The 20,814-nt window shown below is 35.7% G+C and overlaps 1 pseudogene; it reads right to left on the bottom strand.

The window, feature by feature from the left end:
* Positions 1-14,685: 14,685 nt before the first annotated feature.
* Positions 14,686-20,814, bottom strand: part of LOC110320916 — a 111,012-nt pseudogene continuing 104,883 nt past the window's right edge.

The raw sequence follows: 20,814 nt of genomic DNA, 5'->3' as shown, positions 1-20,814 counted from the left end.
CTCATCACTATATAAAATTAGATACTTCCCAGATTGGGATAGAGAGAGAGAGAGAGAGAGAGAGAGAGAGAGAGAGAGAGAGAGAGAGAGAGAGAATCTCATAGACATTTATCTCTCTGACATATAAACCTCCATCTTGTGTATCACCAGAAGTTTATGCTCTATATTAATTTCTTTTCTTACTAAAAAATTAAAGTTGGCTCTCTTTTCACAAGATCACATATCAATAAAATTATATTGGGAATAATATGCTTTCACCATCCAGCTATACCACTCCTGGGCATATACCTAAATTACTCTGTCTCCTACTATAGAGATAATTGTTCATCTATGTTGTTGCTCTATTGCAAATAGTGTAGATGTCCATCAACTAATGAGTGGACAATGAAAATGTGATACCTAGATACAAGCTTTAAAACAAACAAACAAACAAAAAACAAAAAAAAGAAAGGAAAAAACAAAGTTCACAGTCAAAGGATAGAAAAAAAAAGAATGATATGCTTTCCTTTTGTTGAATACTCAAAATATTCTGAATAACTTGGGTATAAAAGAATTCAGGATACAGAACCTTGCATATAAATCCTTGAGCTCATGATCCATTACCATCAACAACTCTAAAAAGTTTAAGTATCACACTAACATACATCACTTTTTCTGGCTCTCTGAACTACCAGTTTTTGTCAAGAAGGTGTTGATGTGATTTTCACATACAAGTAAAAATATATAGAATGTACTCTGACTCATCTAGACACATAAAAGAATTCTGAACTCAAAAGACTGGTTTCCACTTTCATGACATTTAGACATTCATTGCAGATCTCTTCTCCATGCTTTGATGATCTCCAGTACAGGAATGACAATAGAACAAATGAATGGGATTTGTGGAGAGTGTGAAAAAGCCTGGCCAAATTGAATGTGATCATGACAAAAATGAGTTGCCATCACCACAGTTTAATCTATATCATTTTAAGAACATTTTAGCAATGTTGCAGATTTCTGATCAATATCTGTTATGTTTGGAAAAAAATACTTGAAGATTAAGTTGTTATATATAATTTATGTAAATGACTATACAATTGCTTCTTCTGAAGTATTGTCATTCTGAACTATTGTCATGTATAGATTGTCAAATCTTTTCTTAGTTTAAGCTAAAAAAAAAAAATGATAACAGGTTTTGAGATAGGGCTCTGTCTGTAAAACTTGTGTCTTTTCTCTGTGTCCTAGAAAACATTTCAAGCAGCTGAAGGGCCAGCCAACAGACATGTTCCAACATTTCCTAGTAACTTCTTTGACATACTATGTGAGGGCAATCATCTTTATGATAATCTTTCCTATTGGTTTCATTGTCATTCAGATCAGTTCAGGTGTTTTAATTAATTCTTGACTGTGCCTTCAAATCTAATGGGTATATATATTCATAGATTCTCACTTTTTATGCTCACAGTTATTGAATGATGCTTTATTTGCAGAGGGTTAAACTGGTTTTATTCTTGAAAGCTCTCTTAGATGTCTCATCTATCTTTCTACTAGCTCTCTCTTCTTATTTCCTTTTTTCATTCCAGAGCTGTTTTCTCAACAAGATTTTTGTTTCTCTGATTAGAATTATTCTCCATGGAGACTGCAAAAGTATCCATGTTCTCCAGTAAACAACCCACCCCCCACATGCCCTTGCAATAGGCAAGCACTTTGGTCCTGATTTACATTGCTGTGGCTTATTCCAGACCTCTCAAGGACACCATTGATGCAAATAAGACACTTAGTTACCCCCTTATGTCTATGATTCCAGAAGAAGACAGTACTTGTCCAAGATTTATCGAAATGTGTGTCTTCTCCTTTGCCTGTCCTTGATTGGGTCTTACTTTTACAATGCTTGACAGCAATTTATTAAAGAAACAAGGTTGGGACTGTGAATAGCTTCTACTATCATTGATGAGGCTGAGTTTTCTCCACGTTTTTATTATCTATGTTGGCTTTAGGCATCAAGTAGAAAATGAATCTTTATAATATCATTTTTGTCTTGCTTTCCTTTCACTTACTAATCTTAATTTCATTCTTCCACTTGTTATTTAATACCTTTCTAACATTCCCTAAATTAGAAAACCATGCTTTAATGCCTTACCAGACTTATTCCATTTCTCCTTTCAGATGCCATTTCTGTTATCCTTGCTCAGTTGTTCTTTTCTAGAAGTGGCTAGCAGGAAGGGCAGGAACAAAGGCAATACTTACTCATATGTCACAAAAATCAGTGCCTGGCATATGGTAATGTTCTTTATTTTCTTTCAATGCAATGGGAAGAAAACAATCACCATCTAACTATTGCTTAGGGAGATTATTCTTCTTAACAGTTATGCATGTTTGTTTGTTTTTTTTTTAATCTTAAATGGGTGTAAAATGGTAAGCCTAAGTTACCATTCCAGTATACAGATGCAGAAAAAAATCTGTAAAAGATTAGCAATGTAAGTCCTTATCACTCAGGTAACTCAAGTATTTTTTAACTGTTCCATGAGGAAAGTATAGCTAAAAAGGCCTTACCCTGTACAAGCAGAGAATACATACATGTATTTACTGTAAATTCAAATAGGCTAAGTTTTTTACTGATGATGAAACAAAGATTTCACATGTAAGGATATCTGAAAAGAAATCTCTCTATCACCAATATGGAAAGGTCTTGCAAGTTGGCTCAATACAATTCTGAGTATGGATGGCCAACATGGACTTTTGAGTTAGCAGTAATTCCATCAAATGACATTCCATGCTTCCAAACTCTTGGTCAAGCCTATAATCTTGTGTTCCCATTGAATACCCATGATTAGGACATTTGGGGAAATGATAAGAAGCACTATAGATGTCTTCTGATAACCGCGATTTTAATTTTCTTTGAAAATATTCCTAAGTAGGAAGTTTCTGAGACTCAGGTAGGCAGTTAGTCAACTTTATTGTATAAATTCTAAGTTTTATTATATAATATGTGATAAATGAGTTCAAATAACACAGAATATCTTATTTATGTAGTGGGATATTAGATATTAAGAAAAAGCCATGTTCTAGTACATAAAAGAAACACATAGATTATAGCAAACTAAGGAACTAGGATTTAAGACTGTAGACTATATGGTTGTCATGAAACTAAAATGATCATTTGTTATGATGTGCACGTAAGATTTATATACTTTCTTGTAAATTGTGATTCAGTTTAAAATAAGAGTTCTTGAACTGAAAATGACAGGTGTGATCTTAGAGTACTTTTTACACTCCTCATAACCACCCTTCCTTCGGGTTCAGCACTTTTATAACAGTTAAAAGCTTAAGTTCAAGGGCATCATGTGGATGTGCATTCAAAACATGAAAGAAAACTAGACCTTCCTCACTTCAGCAAGTAATTCTCACTGTGTAGTTTGGCGTTCCAAGACATTTTCTAAATACATCAAGAAAAAGAAACTAAATCAACTTTTCCATTTGAAAGTAGATCTTCAATTTGTAGTTTGTAATACCTCATCTTGATTATAGGGTGGAATATTTTTATCATCAGTATCACTAAATTAGTTTAGTCATAACTACTGATACTTTATCTAGGCACTATATTTCTAAGGTGAATATGAATGAGGAAATCTTTACATTTAAATACTGCCATTGTCTGGAGATAATGCCTCATAATAGTGAACAACAGTTAACGAAAGATGAAGTTATGAGTGAAGATTTTAAGTTTATTTTCTTCAATTAAGAAGAAATTTAAAAAGTCTAACAAAAATATAAATATTCTATGTTAGTTGATTAGAGATACTCTAAAAAATAATGTTAAAATTTTCATTATTTATATAATGTAAACACTTTACTTCAGCATTCTTGAGGCAAGAACTGTGTGAAGCAGGATGGTACAGTATAGTTTCTACTGAACTCTATTCCAGTACCCACTTACTAATGCTTTGCACATGGCATTCTTACTATGGATAAACAAAACTCCATATTTCCATTTTTGAAAATTATACCAACCTTCTTGAATCTTACATCCACTCCATTAGGAACATATATTGACTAACTATATCTTCAAAGACCTCTTCTGACCAAAAATATAGCAGTAAAAAAAGAAGTCATTTCTAGGTATAGCGAATAGAATAAAACTGAAAATGGAAATTATACAGAAGAAACACAAGATTGAATTTCCAACACAGATTGAATTATACCAAGAGTAATTCCAATAAATCATGGTTTTAAAATGTTAACCTAAATCTACTTTTTTCCATGGAAAATAAATTGCTGACAACATCTAAAAATTTTCAAATATACATCTTAAAATATTCAAGAATGAGTCTATCAGAGTTCTAATTATGACTCATTAGGTAAATACTTAAAATATTCCTCTCTTGAAATTTACAAATAGCTGCACTGAGCTGAGTTTATTTTGACATTTGTTTAGGATGACATATGGAAAATGTTAAAACCATAAAAAAAACCCTCAGATATAAAATGAAGAAGAGATATTTGATGTTCACTGGCAGCTAAGGAGCCCTTATATTGCTAATAATGTTTCCTTTAATAAATAGCTGATACTATTCTAAAAGATAGTTTTAAAATAAAAGTGTAGAGAACTCATGTGACATATTATATCTCTCTTTTCCCATAATTCATTTTTAGTAGTGCTTTGACAATTACACCTATGTGAATAATTGTAATAGCATTGAATTAACTCTTCTTCACCCACAATCTCTAGATTCCTATACCTATCAACTTCACTCATCCCGGCACAGTCCCTTCCCCAGATTCATAACTTTCATTTTGATTTTGTGATCATTAGAGTGGAACAATCCATTAAAACCTGCTGTGGTCAACTGTGAGTATAAACCAGAATTCAATGATTACTTCTCCCTTGATCTATCAGTATCAAGCAGCTGAACACTGAGGTCTGTGCCCTGCTGAGTTCTGTCTGCCTCCTTGCCTGATTATCAATAGCTCTATTCTTGCACAGACATCCTATAAGTGTATGCAAGCACTTGAGTTTCTTTTGATGGTTGTCTTACTGAGAAGATAACATTTTGCTGTTGTTTTCCTTATATCTAGGCTCTTACATTATTTACCTTTCTCCCTTTAAACAATGTTCTATGAGCTCCTTAGAAATGAGAGTATAAAGTCATGTTTAGGACTGAGGACTCATCTGTCACTTATTCTTACCACCTTGTACAGTCGTGAGTCTCTGCGTTCCCCATTATTCACCAGAGAAATACATCTCTGATTAAGATAGAGAGTTTATTGTTCTATGGAAGTAAACATCAATATTTAGAATACAGTTTGATACCATCTCAATTCATCTGCAGTATTCACATTACCTCCCAAACATATGATAGCTTTTTGCATGACTTGTTGAACAGACTTGGAACACAGCCTGGAAAGTTCATCCTACAGTTGAGCCTCAAATCTAGTCAGACAACAAATTGTTACTTCCATAACAGAGTGTTGCTATTGCACAGTTGTGCATGCCTTGCCTTGCAGGTTGGTCATGTAGTTTAAAGTGGGTTTTTTTATTAGATATTTTCTTCATTTACATTTCAAATGCTATCCAGAAAGTCCCCTATACCCTCCCCCAATCCTGCTCCCCAAGCCACCCACTCCAGCTTCCTGGACCTGGCATCCCCCTATACTGGGGCATATAATCTTCTCAAGAACAAGGGCCTCTCCTCTAAATTATGTCCAACTAAGCCATCTTCTGCTACATATGCAGCTAAAGACACGAGCTCTGGGGGTACTGGTTAGTTCATATTGTTGCTCATCCTATAGGGCTGCAGGCCCCTTCAGCTCCTTGGGAACTTTCTCTAGCTCCTTCATTGGGGGCCCTNTGTTCCATACAATAGATGACTGTGAGCATCCACTTCTGTATTTGCCAGGCACTGGCATAGCCTCAAAATAGACAGCTATATCAGGGTCCTGTTAGAAAAATGTTGCTGACATGTGCACATGCAATAGTGTCTGGGTTTGGTGGCTGTTTATGGGATGGATCCCTGGGTGGGACAAGTCTCTGGATGGTCCTTCCTTCCATCTCAGCTCCAAACTTTATGTCTGTAACTCCTTCCATGGATATTTTGTTCCCCATTCTAAGGAGGAATGACGTATCCATAAAGTTTTGAAAGCTGAATAAGAATATTTTTTCATTTTTTTCCCCCAAAGCAGCTTGTTTGACCAAACTTGGTGACCAGAAAGCCCAAGGCATTCTCCTGTCTCAGCAACAGGATAACAAATTTCCACATCCATACCAAAGTTTTTATTTTAAATAAATGAACCAGAAATTGACATTTAAAAGCAATTAAGTGATCAAAGGAAAATGGGTTGCTTTTCTTGTATCAATATTGATATCAAAAGAAATCATAATAGACTCTCTGTCCATTGAAGAATGATGGAAAAATACTGTAGATGAATGTATCATTCAATACCAGGAGGAAATAAGCATTTCAGTTAAGAGAAGCTTTTCAAATGAATGATTACAAAGTACCTTATGACAGTTTGTGCTACACACAGTCCAAACCAAAATTACATATATATATATATATATATATATATATATATATATATATGATGTGGTTCAAAAAGTTCACCATTTTTGACTGTAGGAATAAATCTGAGTGCTGTTAACTTGATGATTGTCTGTATTGGAATGTGTCTTATTTATTGGTTCACAACTATTTATTGGTGCTGCAGTTAAATTCTCATTTTGTAAAAACGGTATAATATTTATACAAGCATCCAATCTATGTTTAAATCTGTGGAACAAAAAAAGAGCCCTTGTAAATCCTCAACTTGATTTATAAGACCTTCATCAAGTAAATATATTGTTGATAGCTGGGGTGACGGTGAGGGAGAACGGGTGGGGAGCAACAGTGAATTGAGAATGTCATTCCTCGTCTTTGTTTTTCTAGTCATCTAATTTAGGGAGGCTAGCACACTTGGACTCCCTACTCTACAAAGTAGAGGGGAGTATGATGTCCAGTCGTAAACTAGAGAAGAAAGGGGCTGTAAAATGCATTCCCATGACGACTATAAGTGGATCCTTCATAGTTAAGCATAATTATAGCCAATAAACAGTACATCAGATTTTGCCATTGAAAGCATTGCTTCAAAAAATACCTATTTTTGTTCAACCAATATACCATACCACAAATATGACTATGCAATTGCATACAGATGATGTTCATTTTGCTATACGTCTAAGGTATTGTTACTGAGCAAAATTCAAATGTAGTATCCTTACCTATATACATGACCAATGTAGAGTTTCATTCTTAATAGCAAGAGTGAGTTTTTTGTTTGTTGGGTTAAGTTTGATTTATTTTTCCACTTACTACTTTGGTTACTAATAACTAATAAACAACTAAGAGGGTATCTTTGCTCTATCACAAGTTTCAGTCAAATTGAAATCCAAGAGGAAAGCAAAAATGAAAACAAAAGCAAAAATAATCAAAAACATGCTTTCCTTTTAAAAAAAAAATCTGTGGTTCACTTTGCTTTTTAAAAATCATTTAGATTTTCTACAGTCAAACTGTGCAATGCTTTGTATTTTAGGGGAAGTTAGATAATATCTAAAATATAATTATTGCTTATGGGAGACGTCTCCTAGGAACAATTAAATGTGAATGTATTCTGTAATAATTTACTTAATTACTAGTANAAATGAAGTGGAATTTAATTAGAGGAAAATGCAGAATTTGAACTTTTGGGTTTCTTTTTCGTTGTTTGTTTTGTTTTATTAGAAAGCTTTTTGATTATATTGAATGGTTGGTTTGTTGCAGTTTGTTGCTCATATTCAAATGCCCTAGACTTGATCTTTATGTGGCACAATGCTCTTCAAATAGACACAATGTGATTCAGCTCATTAGCTTTTGCAGTATCACAATTCAGAACCTATATGTCTCTCCATCTAACTAGGGTGAATTTGAATTCACTTTGCTACAGATATTTATGTCAACTTGAAATTTGTGGTGATACCACTGTCCTCTGAAAGACAAACAATATATTTCCATTTAAACACCTGTAGCCATAGACAATTAAAGGTGGTGGGGAGGGAATGTGTCATAGTTATCAGTAGTGCAGAAGCTGGCACATTACCTTGGCCCAAGTAAAGCTGCATGCAGGCCACTTTGTTTAAAAAAAAAAAAAGAAAAAAAAAAAAAAAAGCTATGGATCAATGAAAAAACAAAAAGTCGTGAAGGTAAAGGATTGGGATACTAGGGGCTTGGAAAGACAAGAGATCTAGTGCCCCTATGTAGAAGATGAAACGAGAATAATAGAGAAAGCTTGATCAAAGGATAGTGAGTGAGTGAGTGAGTGAGTGAGTGAGTGTGTGTGTGTGTGTGTGTGTGTGTGTGTGCGATAGTGTGTGTGTGTGTGTGTGTGTGTGTGTGTGTATGTGTGTATGTGCAATAGTGTGTGTGTGTATGTATGAAATTTTAATGGAATGCTTTCCCAAGGAGATGTTGGATTTTGTAGAACTATTCAATATATGTATTCATATGCTTCCAAAGAATAAAATGTTCAGTATTAAAGAAAAAAATCCAACCAAGACCATTGCTTGCAGCTGAAACTTTCTTTAGTGGGAATGATGTATTAAACTTCACTTGATGGAAGATAATCAGAGAAAAGACAAGCCTCTCCCAGTTAGACCCCCTTTTTTCTCATGCATACTAAAGGTAATTTTATGACACTCTATTAATGGAAAGATCTAAGCTAGATTAAGAGGGCTCTCCAGTTCCCTCCTACAGCCCAGCTTGCACTGAAGTGCTTTAAGGGAACTATATTCATTGGAATTCTCCCATGCATTAGTCCTTCAATCTTTAAAATGCCTTTGAAGCCATCTGCTTCAGAGTTTCTTTTTTAATGAAAATGGAAAGGAGTGGTCATAGCTGTCTGTAATACAGAGGTCTTTTTCTGTATGTCTAATTTGTTTTATTTCAAGAAAGCAGCATTCAGATAGCATTATTTTTATTCATAAGAAAATGAATGAATTAAAAAGTATTTCAATAAAGCTATAAAAGTAAAAATTAGAAATATATTATAAATAAGTTGTCATTCTCAATCACTTCAAAATACCATTCTACACAGTAGAATAGAGTGTGAATAGCTGTAGCTTATTCACAAATAATATATTTACAAATATCTTCACATAAAATTTTCACTTGCAAATGCATTTAACTCAAGTTGGGACATCTCCTGTTGAAAGAAATATTTGAAATTAATAGCACTCTGTAAATAAGAAAATAAAACTTCAGAGAATTATGTCCAAAATATACACTTCATATAAAAATTTTGATACAATTATTACTATATTCAAGCAAAACATGGTCTCCTTTTTATCTTTTAATATTCAAGACATCGTAGGTTTATAAGAAAAGAAAATATAAAATGTTTGAACTTTGAAGTTAATCTATTCATCACCTACTATGGAAAGGTTAATATTACTCTTGAGTCTTTATTTCACTTTTAGTAAAATCAGTGAGACTAGAGCATCTATGTCAGAGTGGTTGTTGAGAATTTTAAAACAATACATCACTGTACCCTAATCAATGTTATATGCAATGAAATTACAGGTATATTTCTCCACTAAGATTTTCTTTATAACCTTTTTGGGTGTAAGTGCTTGAATATGTTTTCCTTTATAGAGAATTCATAGTTGCATCATTGAGCAATCCCTCACGGTAAATTCTAACTTCACAGAGAATAGCCTTCTCTTATTTTCTTCAGAATCAGGAAGTGTGATCTAATAAGAAAAACATATCATTCCTCTATATTATACTGAAATTCATGTGGAAATGTGCTTTTCTGTGATGACCATGTCCAAATCTACGATTGGAGAATAATGTCACCTCACTTATTAAATGCTAAAGATTATTCATATTCCAGAATTTTTTTAAAGAAATTTGAGAGTATAAAACCTAGTCAATCTTAACAGACATTTCTTTTGTAAATAGAAAAAGAATGGTTTAAGAAGATTATCAATAGATGATAAAAAAATGATGGTAGAGGAGAATTCCCATGAAAGTGTAAGGATAAACTAGTAAGATGATGTTACCATGGGAATCAGTAGGACAGGAAAAGGACCAGGAATCTCTTGGGTGAGAACTGACAGCCCTGAGATGATTTTTCCCTTGTAGCACCATCTCCTGAGCAGTTCATAGTCATGCTGCTGTACCATCTACTTAGGAGGTCACAGTGATGCTGGGGGCTGCAAGCGTGTGGCTCCCATGTGTCTTCATGTTTGACCTTTTGAGCACAGCTCACTTGTCCTTGCAGCTCTTACTAATTTAAGCTTGTTTTTGCCTTACTTTTTCTTCTTCAAGATAATTTATGTACTGCTTTCTGAACTCCCTTCCAATGTACTGATTTTATGGTCTGCTATACTTCATCTACTTTTACATGCTTTTCTCATATAAATTCACTTTTTAAATGATGGAAATCCAATTTTACTTTACTACACCCTATCCTCTCATTCATGTGTGTCCATATGTATGGGAATATGTGTTCCAAGGTGCACATGTGGAAGTCACAGGACAACTGGTAAGAACTGATTTATCCTTCCATGTGCACATGTGGGGTATAGCAAGTGCAGGCTGTCAGGCTTACTTGGCAAGCACCCTTATTTGTTAAACTACCTAGACAGCTCTGTGTGTGTGTGTGTGTGTGTGTGTGTGTGTGTGTGTGTGTGTGTGTGTGTGTTTATTTGTACACAAAGATATATTCTATAGTACATTGTTTTGGTTTCTAGTTTAAATAACACACAAGCATCTTATTCTCTGATTACACACTATCTGAGAGAGATGGAAAGCAGGATGAAAACAATCCTGAGTTTAGTTCTCCATAAAGCACCATTGATTTCTTTTTTTCCTTTATGAAGTGACTCCTACTTCGTCAGCATGAGCTTCCTTGAAACTTTGTGTGTGTGTGTGTGGGGGGGGGTGTCCCTGTGTAATTATTGATTCCTAGAGTCAATATACTTCAAAATCTACTTATTGTTATGCACTCAAAATTTATATTTTATGTCATTTTCACACTTGAGGTTTTTAATGGTCACTCATTTTACATAATATTTTTGTTATTAAGTTNTAGTCTCTGATGAGAATAATTTTTATGAAATAATAATTATAAAACTACTTGGATCTAACTGATTTTATAATTTTACTTTAAAATGTGTTAGATTAAAATGTGTGTGTGTGTGTGTCTGTGTGTGTTGTGGATGATGTGAGTGTTTGTGTACATATATAGCATGTGTTTTTCTGAAGTTGATTCTCCTTTTCCATGTTACTTGGAAGCAGGTTCCCTCTTGCTTCTGAAAAAGCACTGTGTACTTCATGTTAATTGCACTCCTAGGTTTAAGCCTATTCTATTTTGTGACTTTCTGTTTGTTATTTCTGTAACAATAATTTGTTTTTAATATGTGTATGCTCCTTCTATGCATTGTAAATGACAGTCACTAATGAGAACAAAGGTTACTTAACTATAGCCACAATATCAATATTGACTATTATAGGAATTACATTTATTTCATACAATAATTCTCTTTCTTATATTTATTATCTCTCTTGCTTTAGAAAGGAGAAAACAAAAACTTTGAAGGATGCAGATATTAAGGTATAGAACTCAAGATTTTTACTTCCTCATTAAAACACAGACTACTAAGAACCACTGTTTTCCTACTATTACAAAGTGGAAACTCCCAATTACATAGCTCAGTGTGGAGCACTGAAGGGCATCCTTAACATCATAGTCCGGGCCTAACACTTTCTAGATTAAAGCCCTGAATGAATAACCATGGTTGTGTGGCTCAGAGGAGATGCTACAATGAATCTGACGAAGCACTCATCTAGGCTGCAAACACTGGACTCATTCCACACAACACCTGTGCATCTATGTGAACCTTCATTTTCCTGCTTAATATTAACTGGAAGTAAACCAGCCTTCTAATCATCAGGTAGACTCTGTAATGACTAGCATGTTTTTGAGATTTACAATGCATAGAGAAGAACTTTAAGTGGCCCCAGTGAAATGCCCACAGATGTCAAATCAGGCATTCCCTGAGTGAGGTGTGTGTTTGCCTGTGACCAACCCTGAGAACTTGTCATAACATGCTCATAATCTAGAAACTTGGCTATCAGAATGAACACAGTAGAACACGCCTTACTTATTGCTCCAAAGCCTTATCTTCATATAAATACAATTTAATTTCTTTAATAAACTGCTGGCTGACTGCACAACGTATCTTCCTTAATCTTCCTAGAAAAAGTTCAGTATTCTTGAGGAGGCTCATGGACCCAGCTTGAACTGGGGCTTAGACATCAGTCACAGGACTGATAGTGAGCTGGGCTGTTTAGTTCAACTTCCCCTTGGGATGTAGTTGCTTATGTAAGTGGCTCCAGTACACTAACTCCCTTAATAGACGTAGAAGAAAGCAGAGTCTTTAAGGAAACCCTGTGATTACTTGTCATAAATTAGCTTAGCATGTAAGATATAATTTATTTCTATCTGGGCCTTTCTCCCAGCTAGGTTATGTTATATACTACACAGACATACATACAAAAAGTGAAAAGGAAAAAGTCAAGAGTTATAATTACATTCACATGTTGGCTAATTGGGCCCTTCGGGGCCTTCTTTGTAATTATAAGAGGGCAGAGAAAGAAGAAATCTCGCTAAGAGCAAATACACACAGAATGAATATGAGTTTAAATGGGTTGTACTGGCTACATAAAAGCTGTAAAACTTGATAAGAAAGGGATGATATCACTTGCCAAACATCTCCTACACATTAAAAATAAAATCAGGCCTGTAGCAGTATCATTCACAGAACACAAGATGAGAAAATATATATTTAAAATGGATTCACTTAGACAAAAGAGAACTTTCAAATACAGATCTTAGGTGGATGTGTTTATTATATTTCTGTTTTAGAAAATAAGGACATTATTAATTTACTATACTATTCTAAATTATTTTTTAAAAAAACCACCTAGGTAGCAAATTGAAAACACGTAGGACGTTTGTAAGACAAAGGGGGAAACTACATACACTATTTACAAATGATCTTGAAAATCTCTAGAGAGTGTTTTTTTTTTTTTTTTTAACCTGTGACATGCAAATTTTTATTTTAGTTTGGTAATAAAAGCTAAATGAGATTTGGATTCTTGCTATTGGAATACTGGGAGGTGCTAGTCTGATAGCCTTTAAGCTAATATTTAATTCACCTACCTTCAGTTTCTCTTGGGGCTGCTAGATGCTTCAAAGAGTGTCCCCACATTAGAGCAAATTGTGGAATTTTACAAGGTTGTAATTCATTTTCCTTCCCATGGAGTGGTACCCTTTTGACGTGCCTATAAAACCTGAGTGTTTATAGTACATGTGTACATAATATCACATTACACCTCCTAACCCAGATAAACTGGCAAGAACGCTGAGGCTCAATGGGGAAAGATTCCCTTTATCTCTTAAAGCTGTCATTTTAATTTCCACACTAGACAATGCCATAGATGTAAGATGACTTAAGTTCCTAGTGGCTGTAAGACCACAATCTTGTAATGTTTTTAATTTAGTACCTAATCAAATTGCTTTGCGTTTAGTATTCTTATCTTAATTTATGTGAATTGGTATATGCTGCATACTTTAGTACACCCAAAGGAACAGTGTATTATACAACATTCTAAATTCAGTCCTCTTCTCTGACTTATACTGTGGAGAAAGCAATCACACCATTCAAAAATAACTTAAAATGAAATCTGGACAAAATGAAATGGCAATTGGCATGTCAAGCCCAGGCAGGAGAGTCCCTGATGCTCTGTGGGCTGCAGTGACCCTGCCTGAGTGCTGAATCAGGGCACAGTCCTCAACTTGCAATTTTAAAGTTACCTTCTGTGGTGTTGGAATCAGACACCCAGATAACACAAAGGAAACTTTCGCTAGCACAAAATCTAATCAAATGTAATATGTCTATTTTATAAGCACCATTTGGTGACTATTAGAGTTCAAGGTTCTAATTGTGAGTTCAGTTCATAAAAAGAAAATTGGCTTTCACATGAACACTGCTTTCAATCAGAAATAGTAAGCACACATTTAAGTACCCAGTTTTGCAACCATTATTCTTTATATTTCTATGCCCATTATGGGCCCTGTCCAACCCTCACACGCTGATATTCAACTCCCTGTGCACTCAGATTTATGCACATTTCCTGGGCTCAACAGAAATTTGAAAAATAGGAAAATGATTCTAGGGGGTTGAGGGTGAGGATCAATTGTTTGTGTGGTAGGTTTTTAAAGCAATTCTCTGAAGGATGTCTAAAGATAGAATTAAACCATATCAACTGAGTACAGCTGACAATGCAATCCGTGCTTTCCTTAGAATGTTCTAGAGCTTTGCATATGCAGGTAAATGCTCTTCCTCAGCTAACTCAAGGTCAGCTAAACTTAATACTACTATTTTGCTAAGAGCATGGACTGTTCACTACCCAACATATAAAATCATGAGTACTGTTATTTTAGAAACTTAAAATACCCAATTGTTGAAAATTGTACAAAATAAAAAAAATTACTCATTTATAGTTTTTGTATCTTTTAAAATTAAAGTAAAGGTATATAGTTGTAAAGGCAAACAATGCTTGTCCTGTGGCTGGGCTACAAAGGATGTTCCAACCTTTAGTCATTTGTTTACCGGGAAACAGCGTGGCATCAGGTGAAAGCGGAAGAGTTGTGCTGCAGAGCCTGGGCAGCTTTGACCCCACGTGCTCTGTGACTGCACACCAGAGCTGTGCCTTGACCTGCAGCTTGAGGAGAACTGTGTACTGAGCTGAGATCAAGTCTGCAGCGATACAGGGAAGCTGCTGCCATGGCAAAGCTGATCCTCCTGTTAGACAGAGGGCTGGGGTCGGGGAGAATTCTCACAACTTGCTTTAAGTCTCTAGGAAGTGGAAAGAGTAAATCTTTGAAAACTTAATCAGGATGTGAGAGAAGAGTATTACAAGGGCACAGCCAGGGAAGGTGTGGCAGGCTTTAGACAGCACACCCACACAAAAATTCATCTTTGCATCTATGAGGCAGGAAGCTGAGCATGCCCGGCTGTTGAGAGCCAAGTGTAGACCCAATTAATTTGTTTCTGTCTCAGTAGGATGCACTTTCCCATGAAATAGAATACATGAATGGGTGAACTATGTTCAACTCGCTAACCTTCATGTTTACAATATCTACGACATAATTAGGCTTCATTAAGTAATTTTAGAATTAATTTACACATGAAAAGGTGCTATTCTTTTCTCCGAGTCTTTAGAAAATACAATGCTATATTTTTTCAGTGATATGTAAATATGAATGTTTATTTAATGGGATCAAGAGAAAATAAATTTAATAAAGTACTCACGTGTAATATGTTCAATGCAGAACACTGGGCCTTGGCCAGTATTTAGACACTATATAAATAGAATATCTTAAAAATTTATAGTTCAGTGACAGAAAACAGCACAGGAAGGCACTGCGAGAATTTAAGGTCTTTTTGAAGCATTGATCGATCCTGTTGGAAAAGAAAACCCTACGGACTAGGCAAGCATTTACATTACATTTCCTAAGTCCTGACTTGAAATTAAGATGATGCCCCAAGTCTTAGAAATTAGATATTCCCTGAAAGTTATGTCTGGTGTCACTGCTGTTCAACAGCACAGAGGTTGGGAACAGGGTGCAGGATTCTCAGATCTAGGGAATGTGAAAGGGAGCCTAGGAGGGACAATATAAGCCATGTGGAACACAAATGAAGGCAGAGCATTGTGGACCTCAGAGAAGAGCAAACGGACCTAGGATCACCACTGTCTTTATGACAGTCTCTACAAGTCACACTGGTCCTCCTTTAATATTATTTTTAACCACGGGATGGAGAACTATTGAACTTAGTGCAACATGGTAGTAGGAGTGGAGGCTGGCATACTAACCAATAGAACAAGAACCAAAATAAAAAATCAGGAGGATGACTTAGCTGGCTTCATTTGATTACATGACTTACATTTCAAAAAATTTGCATGAGATATGAACATATTTCAGTAATTATGACAGATCTACACAAACTTTTTAAGCATAAACTATATGTTAACATCTGAAATTTAGGTAAAACTTGATAAATTCTCTCCAACAGCAGATTCTCACAGCAACTGATGTTACTACCGCCTTATCTCACTCTATGGGTTCATAGTATCAGCCACTATCCTAGTCTCTCCCCAGGAAATTTTATGAAACACATACTTTGTAAATAATCTGGGACAGAGACACAGGGCTGTGAGGAGTGGACAACTCTGGAGAAGACTCTAACAGAAAACAAGTAAAACTTAATGTTGTAAACCAATACCAAGGAGAGGCCAAAATTTGTATCTATAAATGACAATCATCTGATCATTCCAAATAAGTGTAAATTAAAATTTGTATATTATAGTGTGCTATGAAACATAGACTATTTTATGAAACATTTTAAAATTTATGTACTTTATGTATTTATATTTCAAATGTTATCTCCTTTCCTGGTATCCCATCTGGAACTCCCCTATCCCATACCCCCTCCCCCTGCTACTATGAGGGTACTCCCCCTCTCACCCATCCACACCCACCTCATCACCCTGGCATTCCCTTATACTGGGGAAATTGGGCATTCAAAGGACAAGGGTCTCTCCTCCTATTGATGTCAGACAATGTCATCCTCTGCTACAAATGTAGCTGGAGCCATGGGTCCTTCTATGTAAACTCTTTAGTTGGTGGTTTAGTCCCTGGGGACTCTGACGGTCTGGTTGATTGATATTGTTGTTATTTCTATGGGGATACAATTCCTTCAGCTCCTTCAGTCCTTTCTCTAATTCCTCCATTGGAGTTCCCATGCTCAGTCCAATGCTTGTTTGGGTGTTAGCATCTGCCTCTGTATTCATCAGGCACTGGCAGGACCTCTCAGGAGATAGCTATTACAAGCTCTTGTCAGCAAGCACTTCTTGGCATCCACAATAGTGTTTGGGTTAGGTATCTGTAAATGGGATGGATCCCCAGGTGGGGCAGGATCTGCATAACCTTTTCTTCAGTCTCTACTCCACACACTTTGTCCCTCTGTTTCCTTTAGACAGGAACTGTACTGGGTTACAAATTTGAAGAGAAGTGGGTGGCCTCATCCCTCAACTGGAGGCCTTGCCTAACCACTGGATATGTTCTCTACAGGTTTTCTCTCTTTCTTTTGTTGGGCATTTCAGCTAATCTCATCACCGTTGGGTCCTAGGATCCTCTTGAATCCCAGGCATCTAGAATGTGTTTGTGGCTACTCCCAGTTCTGCAACCCCCATTGCTACACACATCTCTTCAAATTCCTGACCCTTTGTATAATCTTGATCATGCACCCCATTTTCCCCTCCCCCTCCTTTATTCCTCTCAAGACCTTTCTACCCTCTACCTCCCCTGAATATTTCTTCCACCTTCTAAGAAGAAATGAAGCATCTACATTTGGTCTTCCTTCTTCTTGAGTTTCATATGGTCTGTAAATTGTGATCTTGGGTATTTAAAGCTTTTGGGCTAATTTCCACTTATCAGTGAGTGCATATCATCTGTGTTTCTTTCCTGACTGAGTTAACTCACTCAGGATGATATTTTCTAGTTTCGTTTGCCTAAGAATTTTATGAAATTATAGTTTTTAATAGCTGATTATTACTCCATTGTGTAAATGTATCACATTTTTGGTATCCATTCCTCTATTGAGGGACATCTGGGTTCTTTCTAGCTTCTGGCTATTATAAATGAGGCTGCTATGAACATATTGAAGCATGTGTCCTTGTTATATGTTGGAGCATCTTCTGGGTATATACCCAGGAGTGGTATAGCTAGGTCCTCAGGTAGTACTATATCCAATTTTCTGAGGAACTGTCAGACTGATTTCCAGAGTGGTTGTACCAGCTTACAATCCCACCAATAATGGGGGAGTGTTCCTCTTTCTGCACATCTTCGCCAGCATCAGCTGTCACCTGAGTTTTTGATCTTAGTCATTCTGACTGGTGTGAGGTGGAATCTCAGGGTAGTTTTGATTTGCATTCCCCTGATAACTAAGGATGTTGACCATTTTTTTAAGGTACTTCTCACTATAGGTGTGCAGGTTCATTTCTGGGACTTCAATTCTATTTCATTCGACATTTCTCAGTTGAAAATTATTTGATTAACTCTTTACTCTATTTTAACAATGTTATTTGGTTCTCTGAAGTCTAACTTCTTGAGTTCATTTTATATATTAGATGTTAGCCCTCTAACAGATCTAGGATTGGTAAAGATCTTTTCCCAATCTGATGGTTGCCTTTTTGTCCTATTGACAGTTTCCTTTGCCTTACAGAAGCTTTGCAATTTTATGAGGTCCTTTTTTAAGTCATTGGAATTCCATTCAGAAAATATCCTTTGTGTCCATGTGTTGGGGCTCTTCCCCGCTTTCTCTTCTATTACTCTCAGTGTATCTGGTTTTATGTGGAGGTCCTTTATCCACTTGGACTTTGTACAAGGAGATAAGAATGGATTAATTGGCATTCGTCTATATGCTGACCACCAATAGAATCAGCACCATTTGGTGATAATGCTGTCTTTTTCCCACTAGATGGTTCTACCTCCTTTGTCAAATATCAAGTCACCATAGGTGTGTGGGTTCATTTCTGGGACTTCAATTCTATTCCATTAATCTACTGCCTGTCACTCCTTGTACCAATACCATGAAGTTTTATCATGATTGCTCTGTAAAAACTAGAGGTCAGTGATGATGATTCCCCCAGAAGTTCTTTTATTGTTGAGAATAGTTTTCACTCTCCTGGGTTTTTTGGCTATTCCAAATGAATTTGCAAATTGCTCTTTCTAACTCTAGGAAGAATTGAGTGGAGATTTTGATGGGGATTGCATTGAATTTGTGGATTGGTTCAGCAAGATGGCCATTTTTACTATATTAATCCTGCCAATCCATGAGCATAGGAGATTTTTTTTCATCTTCTCAGATCTTCAATTTCTTTCTTCAGGGACTTGAAGTTATTGTCATACAGATCTTTCACTTGGTTGGTGAGAGTCATACCAAGGTATTTTATATTACTTTTGATTATTGTGTAGGATGCCATTTCCCTAATTTATTTCTCAGACTGTTCATCTTTTGAGAAGAGGAAGGCTACTGATTTGTTTGAGTTAATTTTATATGCAGCCACTTTGCTTATCAAGTTTGTTTATAAGGTTTAAGATTTCGCTGGTGAAATTTTTTAGGGTCACATAAGTATACTATCATATCATCTGCAAATAGTGATATTTTGACTTCTTCCTTTCCAATTTATATTCCTTAGACCTCCTTTTGTTCTCTAATTGCTCTTGCTAAGACTTCAAGTACTATATTGAATACATAGGGAGAGAGTGGGCAGCCTTGTCTCATCCCTGATTTTAGTGGGATTGCTTCAAGTTTATCTCCATTTAGTTTGATGTCTGCTATGGCTTTGCTATGTATTGCTCTTACTATGTTTAGGTATGGGCATTGAATTCCCGATCTTTCTAAGACTTTCACCATAAAGGTGTGCTGTATTTTGTCAAATGTTTTCTCAGCATCTAATGAGGTTATCACGTGGATTTTTCTTTTAGTTTATTTTTATAGTGGATTTCATAGTTAGATTTCCATATATTGAACCATCCCTGCATCTCTGAGATGAAGCCTACTGGATCATGGTTAATGATTGTTTTCATTTGTTCTTAGATTTATTTTGAGAGAATTTTATTGAGTATTTGCACATTGATATTCATAAGGGAAATTTTTCTAATATTTTCTTTCTTTGTTGAGTCTTTGTGTGGTTTAGGTATAAATTTAATTGTGGATTCATAAAACAAATTGGCATTAGGTCTTCTTTGAAGGTCTGAGAGAATGCTGCACTAAAACTATGTAGCCCTTTAGGGGATATGGGTCTGCTTAGATGGCCCATCAGATCCTGATTTAAGTCTGTTACCTGGTATCTGTCTAGAAAGTTGTCTATTTTATTCAGATTTTCCAATTTTGTTGAATATAGGCCTTTGTGGTAGGATCTAAAGATTTTTCAAATTTCCTCAGTTTCTGCTGTTATGTCTCCCCTTTCATTTCTGTTTTTGTTTATTTGGGTACTGTCTCTGTGTCTTCTGGTTAGTCTGTCTAAGGGTTTAACCTATCTTGTTGATTTTCTCAAAGACCCAGGTCCTAGTTTTGTTGATTCTTTGTGTAGTTCTTTTTGTTTCTTCTTGGCTGATTTCAGCCCTGAGTTTGATTATTTCCTGTTGTTTACTCCTCTTGGGTGTATTTGCTTCTTCTTGTTCTAGAGCTTTCTGCTGTGCTGTCAAGCTGCTAATGTTTGCTTTCTCCAGTTTCTTTTTGGAGGGACTCAGAGCTATGAGTTTTCCTCTTAGCACTGCTTTCATTTTGTCCCATAAGTTTGGGTATGTTGTGCTTTCATTTTCATTAAATTCTAAACATCTTAAATTTCTTTGTGTATTTCTTCCTCAACCAAGTAATCATTGAGTATAACTTTGTTCAGTTTCCATGTGTATGTGGCCTTTTTGTTGTTTTTGTTGTTATTGAAGACCAGCCTTAGTCCTAGTCCATAATTATCTGATAGGATACATGGGAATATTTCAATCTTCTTGTATCTATTGAGGCCTGGTTTGTGACCAATTATATTGTCAGTTGAAAAGTACCATGAGGTGCTGAAAAGAAGGTACACACACACACACACACACACACACACACCACATACACACACACCACACACACACACACACACACACACCACACACACCACACACCACACACACACACACACACAC

The sequence above is a fragment of the Mus pahari genome, chromosome 4, assembly GCF_900095145.1.
Source record: "Mus pahari chromosome 4, PAHARI_EIJ_v1.1, whole genome shotgun sequence".
NCBI classification, from domain to species: domain Eukaryota; kingdom Metazoa; phylum Chordata; class Mammalia; order Rodentia; family Muridae; genus Mus; species Mus pahari.
Note: the sequence above shows the minus strand (reverse complement) of the source record. Positions and strands in the feature narration are given on the sequence as shown.